Source organism: Daktulosphaira vitifoliae, unplaced genomic scaffold (assembly GCF_025091365.1).
Source record: "Daktulosphaira vitifoliae isolate Bord-2020 unplaced genomic scaffold, ASM2509136v1 Scaffold_1, whole genome shotgun sequence".
In the NCBI taxonomy this organism is placed as follows: Eukaryota; Metazoa; Arthropoda; class Insecta; order Hemiptera; family Phylloxeridae; genus Daktulosphaira; species Daktulosphaira vitifoliae.
The window spans coordinates 37,356,581-37,364,522 of NW_026099572.1; the positions used below are offsets into that span (position 1 = coordinate 37,356,581).

Below are 7,942 nucleotides of genomic sequence, written 5' to 3' on the forward strand. Positions count from 1 at the left end.
AGGAGATTTGAATTAATTTTAACGACTTTAACAAATCGAAAATAACTTTAGGATTTAACTACTTTATAGGTTTAATAATTATTTGCATTTTTAATTTTATTATTATTATTTTTTTTTTGACAATAACGGCTATCTTTGTAACTTCAATATATATTATATTGAAGTTTTCAATATAAATTTAATCTATCAGGATAAACTATTTTCGTAGTGTATTTATCTGTTAGGCACTGTTATTAATTTAACTTTGATCTTTTACGTGTAGAAATTGATGTCATATACCTAATATGAAAAACGAGATGATGGTATTTCTACAGTCATATTTTTTTTAGTTTTAGGCAAGTGTCTTTAACACATTTTTTTCAGGGTTATTAAGGGTAGTGATAATTCTCATGATTTTAAAAATATTTTGTTATGTTAGTTTTAATAAACTTTTATTTGTATCATCTAAACGGTTTTAATTATTTTAAAACGGTATTAAATTAGTTATTTAAACAGAGATTATTTATTAGCATTTTAATTTAACCTAACTTTGTTTAAAACATTTTGAATTATATTTTATATAAAAACTGTTTCAGAAATTGAATTTAAAACCTAATTTTCAAAATTTTTTTTTTTCAAATTGCTTTAAATTATTTTAAAATGTTTTAGCGGTTTAACATAAACATTGTATATAATGATAATATGAATTTGAATTATTATAAACTGCACAGGATTATACGTATATTTTTTATTCAAACTATATAAAATCCATATAAATTTCACATCATTTGTGGTTTTTTTACAATCATTTCAACGGCGTAAAAAGAAATATTAATAAGGCCATATTATTATTTTATCACACACCACATTTCATTTGGTTGCGATTCTTGGGATATGTGAAAATATATATATAATTTTTATTAATTAATATAGATATAAAATATAAATTAAAATAACTATAATAGTAATAATTAATATAGAAGAAGTCTTTTTACTTCAAAAAACATTGACCTTAATTTTAGAAAGAATCTACTAAAAATGTACATCTGGAGCATCATATTTATGGATGCGAAACATCGAATTTCGCAAGAAAAAAATGAGAAGAATAAAAGCATTTGAAATGTGGTGCTACAGGAGGATGGAAAAGATAAGTTGGACTGATAGAACTACTTATGAAGAAGTTTTAGGAAGGGTATCTGAGAGGAAATTAATATGAAAGAGTATACAAAAAGGCGAAATGAATTAATAGATCATACTTTAAAGTACGATGGGTTACTATTATCAATCTTTTAAGAAATAATCGATGGAAAAAATTATAGAGGAAGACCAAGATTGCAATACATAAGTCAGATAATAGAAGATCAAGGATGTAATTCATATCAAGAGTTGAATAGGAAGGCTAGTGATAGAGAAACATAGAAGTTGCTGCAAAACAATCATTAGATTGAATACTGCGTAAGAAGAAATTAAAATAATAAAGTGGCGTATACCGTAGGCATCGGGTATAAGGCAGAGCGCTTAACTTCTCCGTTTGCAATTTAGTCCCCTAAAAAAATGAGTAAAATTATATACATTGTTATATAAAATTTATTTTTCAGGGAGGGAATAATTAAATTGAGTCCCCTTAAAATACTGAGCACCTACTCTTATAGTGTACATATAGGGTAAATTTGACGTGTTCTGTAAAATGGCCACGAAGAACACCTAGTTGGGTTTGATTTAGTTTTTTAAGTTGGATTGGATTAAGTTTATAGAGTGTAACGCTAAAAAGGTAACGATCGAAAATGTTCACTCCTCCTGCGGAAATGCTCAGACGTAACTTAAGATGTTTTCACATGAAAAATTATAGACCCGCTCCTTTTGTATTACTCGAGAATTTTATCAGTTACCTAAAAAATTATAGTAAAACTACATATTAATGATTTAGAATCGTACTAGCTAAGTGTAACTCCATCGTACACAGTAAACCCAACAAATTCAAACCCACGTGAAATCCAACAAAGAGACTCCAAAAGCAAAGTGGGATCGGGAGCAAGTGATTACGGAAAAAAGTGCAACCCTACCCCACAACAAATCCAAACCCGTCCACTATTCTGTAGAGGCTGCAAAAGCGAAGTTGGATCGGGATAAGATGATTTCGGAAAGGAAGTCCAACGTTTCGAACATACGCCTCGCTACGGAAACCGAGTGTTTGCTCCGCGATCTAGAGAAGGGGTGGCAAAGGCTGGTTACAAAGTAGGTAACAGATCACGGAAAGGGGTATCCGACTGTGCCGGATACGTAGCGTTGGACAATAACAGGAGAAATCGGTAGCATGTCCAACGCGTCGGTTGAAAAGTAAGGTTTACGGGGATAAATACCTACGGTAATGACAACGGTCAACCGCATTCTTGAAAAAGGCATTGGCGGCAGTATGACGTTTGCGCGGCGGGCATGTGACACGGTCATTCGTATCGAATAGGGGTTAAAAAGTAGAGTATTCGAAATTAAAGTACGATGAATGTATTTAATGGAGTAGGCAAAAACGAATATTCCAAGTATTCGCTAAATAAATAAATAAATATTTAAAATTGTAAATTTGAAAATAATACAATAGTGAATTGTTTGTCATTCGAACAAAATGAATACGAATCGGAGTTCATTGTATAATAATTGACTCAGTAAGAGTCGCCGTGTACGATAATTTCCATGCATAAAATGTAAAATCAGATACAATATTTTTTATATCAGAAGTCTTAATGTATTTAAAAATATGGCACACATAAAAAATTATTATTTTTTCAAATAAAAAAAGTAATATAAATAGGAAAAATCATGTTTCATTATTGGGCAACAACACCCATAAAAAAAGGTTTTATTCATATTGAAATACAGTACTCGAAATATAATTTGATTGCATTATAATTATTATTAATTAATCATCGATATAATAAGAAAAATAAACAATTGCAATTTAAATTGTGATAGAACAATGTTTTAAAAACACCAAGACTTTATTATTTTTCGACCTATAATAAAAAATATTGTAAACATAGGATATTAGTTTCTTTTAAAAATAAAAAAATTAACGTTTCTTTAATAATTAATGTTTTTTTATTGTCTCGATCACACACATAAAAAATTTTTGTTCATATTGAAGTAATGTAGTATTTGGAATACAAATTGATATAATTATCGTTAGAAAAATACGGTTTAATGAGAGACTCAAACCTAAATCAATACAATAATATTGGTAAAAGAATTATGTTGTAAATTAAATAAAGAATAAATGTTTTCGATGAACTCCGAGAGCAGACTGCATGTAGTAATCTTGATGATCCTCCATTGTCGAATGGCAATATCTTATGAAATCGAGGTTTGACAGGCTAAAAAGTAAACAATATAAATCAAAATAAAATCCAAGATAACAACTAACAAAAAGCTTACAGTACCATTTTTAAGGAACGGCGAACAGTAGGGGAGGGCAAGCATAGGCAAAAAAAAAAGACCAATAGCACAGAACTATCAACACATCAACGGAAGTGAAATTTACCAAAGGCCGTGCACTATCTATAATTTACAAATCACATTAATTAATACAGTCACTATCGTAATAGAGGAGAAAAAAAAAGATTTAAATATTTCATTTGTTGTATGATTATCAATTACACATTTTAATAAATAATCACGTCGTTGCCGTTTTACTCTCATCGGTAAAGATATTCATATAAACTACAATTGCTGCTTATGTAATAAGATGAACTTAATTAAACACAATTTGATAAATAATCGCATAACTGAATATAAATAAATATACACGTACAAAAAAATCAAAAACATTTGAATCTTATGGGCCGATGCAGTACATATTACATTGTAATCAACAACAAATAAAATACCGACCGACCTAATAATTAAAGCAGGCAAAGTAATTAAATTTTTTTCAAATAAAATAAGTCAAGATCAGTTACCCGTGTAATACAACCATTATGAATTAGAGCCAGCACTATTCGGGTTGGTTGGCCGCTAATCAATCACAGTCAACCGGGCAAAACAGATGCACAGACTGAAAATTACAAAGTCAAATCAATTAATACTGCCATTACCATAATAATAATAAAATATCTACAATATAAAGTATATAAATATATTTATATGTATGTATATATATATATATACATATAGAGATTGTATAGGCTGATGTAGTACAAATTGCACCAATAAATGAAATACAAATGAAACTTATGATTAATATATGCAAAATAAATTGATTAAAATGTATAAAGATGAACTCTATATTAAGAAGTCAATAGCAATAAATTTCTTTTAACAAATGAAAATGAATTACCAATGCAATAAATCCAATAGCGATGACTGCTATCAATCTCTAGCTTAGTTGTTATCTTGGCACCACAACGGTAGCACAGTCTAAAAATTACAAAAACAAATTAAATTAATACTGCCGTTTCCCAAATAATATTAACATTTTAAAGATTATCATAATTCAAAAATAATCATAAAGGGAATAACAAATATGCGCAAACAAAAATATACAAATATAACGATTGCAAAATTGAAATAATTTACAAAACGTGTTAATAATACAGTCATTAAAAATAAATATTTAACAATCATCAAACGATAGTCGACTACACATATTAATAGATACTCGAGAAAACCACAAAGACGTTCATGAGTAAACACGATAATAAAAATGAACATATTCAATACACGATACAGTCACCGAGGGATAGATAAAATATCGACCGACCGCTTAATTGAACAAATAAAAATAAAGAATTACCCGTGTAATAAATCCGTTGTCAATCAGAGCCCCGGCACTTTAGGCCAACAGGCCGAGCCGTTATCGAAGCATACCATCTCGGGACGCAACACACGCCGTCTAAAAGTAATAAAATCAAATCAGTGGATACTGCCGTTACAACGATTATATAAACGATTTTGAAATTATATCGATTACAATAGTTGTAAAAACGCACAGGTTTTTTTGTTTTTTAACGAACAGAAATGCGTTACCCGTTTGATAAATCCGTTGTAGATCGTTAACAGCACTATTGATTGATCGAGCCAGCACTCTAGGCCAACGGGTCGAACCATTATCGAAACAGTCCTCCAGGCACACGACAAACGCCATCTAAAAATTACAAAATCAAATCAAATAAGACCGTCACAATATCGACAATAAATAAACTACGTCAATCGTAATCGATGTAAAATTACCAATCGCGAGTTTCGATTAATTAATATATACAATCGCAGTTGAACTAAAAAACTTACAAAATCACATTAATTAATGAATACAGTCAACACACTATATTGAAACAATGACAGAATAAACGGCGCGGTGATAACGAACATGTTCGGGCGTCGGACGGCGCTGATAAGGACCAAACGGCGGGAACGCTATAGGCCGAGTGTGAGGCACGCTCCCCTATTTCGCGTCGTTTGGCGTTCCATGAAATAACGAAAATCGCGAACTCAAGAAAAAGGGGATGGCGAAAAATTCGAGCGGCGGTCGGAAAAGATGCGGGACCGGAAGGGCCGTCGAACGGTATGGGAAACGCGGGGATCGGAGAGAAATTGGAATTCTAACGGGCGAAAAACCGGAAAATTGTTCCAGGAGTTGCTTACGAGAGGGGCTTAGTAAAATGGGATATAGAAGAGGGAAAATTTGTTTTGGTAATTTGTTATTTGCCTGCTCTAAATAATAGTAATAAAAATATGACTAAAAAAAGGCAGGAATTGTTTTTAATTTTAAATTAAATAAATTTTACATTATTTATAATTTATATTTATTTTAAAAATTATTTGTTATTAGTATTTAGGTATAAATTTTTTTTTTTTAATAGCTTAAAAGTTGAAAAATTAAATCAGCTTATGTTCACATCATTATTTTATTTATTTTTCACAATATGAAAAATTCATCCCGATAGTGAAGATAAAAGTATTTTTTTTTTTTAATTATAGGTTTTATCCATTTTTTATAATACTGTAATAATTAGTATACTTTATACGAAAACAATTTGTTTTTAACCAACCAATGGTAAAATTTTGAACTTGTAAGATTCATAGTATGGGATACTGTCTAAGGAAAAGTGAAGAGAGCCCTCCCACAAGCTTTTCATAGGAAACAAATTATAGAAAATGATACAAGGGCCCAAAATTGTTGGCCCCTCCAATAAACATTTTCTGGCTACGTGCCTGGAAGAAGATAATAGAAAATTAAAAATGTTGAGAAAAGATTTGGTATTTCAGTATAAAAAAAATTTCAATAGTTCTTCATTTATTNATAGAACATTAAAAATGTTGAGAAAAGATTTGGTATTTCAGTATAAAAAAAAATTCAATAGTTCTTCATTTATTTTTAAATATCCAATAATTTATGGTAAAAAAATTGCCGTTTCAATGATAAAATAGATTAATTTTAAAAATTGAATTAACGTATTTTTCAATCGCCAATTCCACAGAAAACAATTATTATAGTTTGATGGTGAAGTACGTAATCTATTTTATTAAAAAAATATATATAATAATAATAACATTAACCTTAATAACGATAAAAATTTAAAAATACATTTAACACATTCATGTAAATAATAAAATAGTAATTTAATTATGATCATCTATAGGCTAATGCCAACGCTCCTAGCCGTCGTAATTTTCCGATAAAAACGTATTTGATAGTTTTATTAGAATTAGTACTTTAGGCGTCTTGGTACCGACCTTTTTTCAGGGGTCGAATATAGGCAATTTTGCGGTTTTACATGTTACGCAGTGTCGTTGTGTGAGAAATAAATGATTATTAGTGTGAGTGTCCATTATTGGGAGTATTTTCGTCGTGTTAAGTCGATGACAAAACCGGTTGTGTACCTGCCTTACTTTTTGATGCAATACGATTATGTTGATAACGACACACGTTTATTTTATGTAGTATAAAAACTATAGTTAAACACCAGCCTCATTGTAAATACTGATAGACGTGTCATGATTTCACAAATTTTAATTAATTATAAAAATGATTAAACTATTTATTTTCGACGATTAAGAAAAACTAAATATTTACAGAAAACAAGTTAAATCATATGAGATCCACATCGATTATTTTGAAGTTATAAAACTATAAAAAAACTAATTTTAATTATAAGAATTCAATTTACAAAATTACATTATTTACACACTAAAATATTAAAGTTTTATAAACCTGTTCTTATGGGAAGTCCTTTATCAATCACTTATCCATTTTCAACAGCAAACCTAGTTTCTTCTTTCCTCTCTATCGAATCCCATGCAGTTTTTTCAGTTTGCTTAGCAATATAATCATGATATTTTTGATACGTCTTATTACTCATACATGGCATATTTAGTACAGCAGAAAACTGTTCTAAATTTGTATTAAATTCTTTTTATTAAATTCTCCTTGTTAGTTGTTTGAGGTATGTCAAGTAAAATATTGGNTTACTCATACATGGCATATTTAGTACAGCAGAAAACTGTTCTAAATTTGTATTAAATTCTTTTTATTAAATTCTCCTTGTTACTTGTTTGAGGTATGTCAAGTAAAATATTGGTTTGAGAATTGGAAATANATGTTAGTTTGAGAATTGGAAACATTCTACCAAAATAATGTATATTGTATTTATTTTTTAATTTTCATGTGTAGCTGAAGTGGTATCTTGATTTTACAATAATGTGTTTTTTATTTACAAATTTTTTCTACTAATAAGAACTATTAATTTTCAGTCTGATGGTGTACCAAAATAATTTTTTTTTTTTGAAATGTCACATACCTTATGAATTCTAAGCACATCGTATTATATTAAATATAGGTTATATCTCTTTATCACTCAAATCTGACCACCTTTTTTTAAAAAAATGATTTACTTTTTTTTATTGTATGTAGTTTAAAATTCATTTTATTCATAACATCAGTTACTTAGTGTTAGATCTAGTTTGATAACATAGT

The 7,942-nt window shown here is 29.0% G+C and overlaps 1 long non-coding RNA gene across 4 annotated transcripts in view; it reads right to left on the minus strand.

Annotated features, from left to right (window-relative positions):
• Positions 1-3,049: 3,049 nt before the first annotated feature.
• The window catches only part of LOC126893847 (uncharacterized), a 5,614-nt gene continuing 721 nt past the window's right edge, over positions 3,050-7,942 (minus strand). The window contains exons 1-7 of one of the 4 annotated variants that reach the window (XR_007701274.1): positions 5,257-5,349; positions 4,996-5,113; positions 4,763-4,861; positions 4,307-4,386; positions 3,930-4,024; positions 3,411-3,528; positions 3,050-3,344 (exon numbers count right to left, since the gene is read on the minus strand). This is a non-coding gene — a long non-coding RNA (uncharacterized LOC126893847). Of the gene's footprint in view, positions 3,345-3,410; positions 3,529-3,929; positions 4,025-4,306; positions 4,387-4,762; positions 4,862-4,995; positions 5,114-5,173; positions 5,350-7,942 lie in introns of those variants that run through there. The other 3 variants (XR_007701272.1, XR_007701273.1, XR_007701275.1) reach the window with 3 other exon arrangements.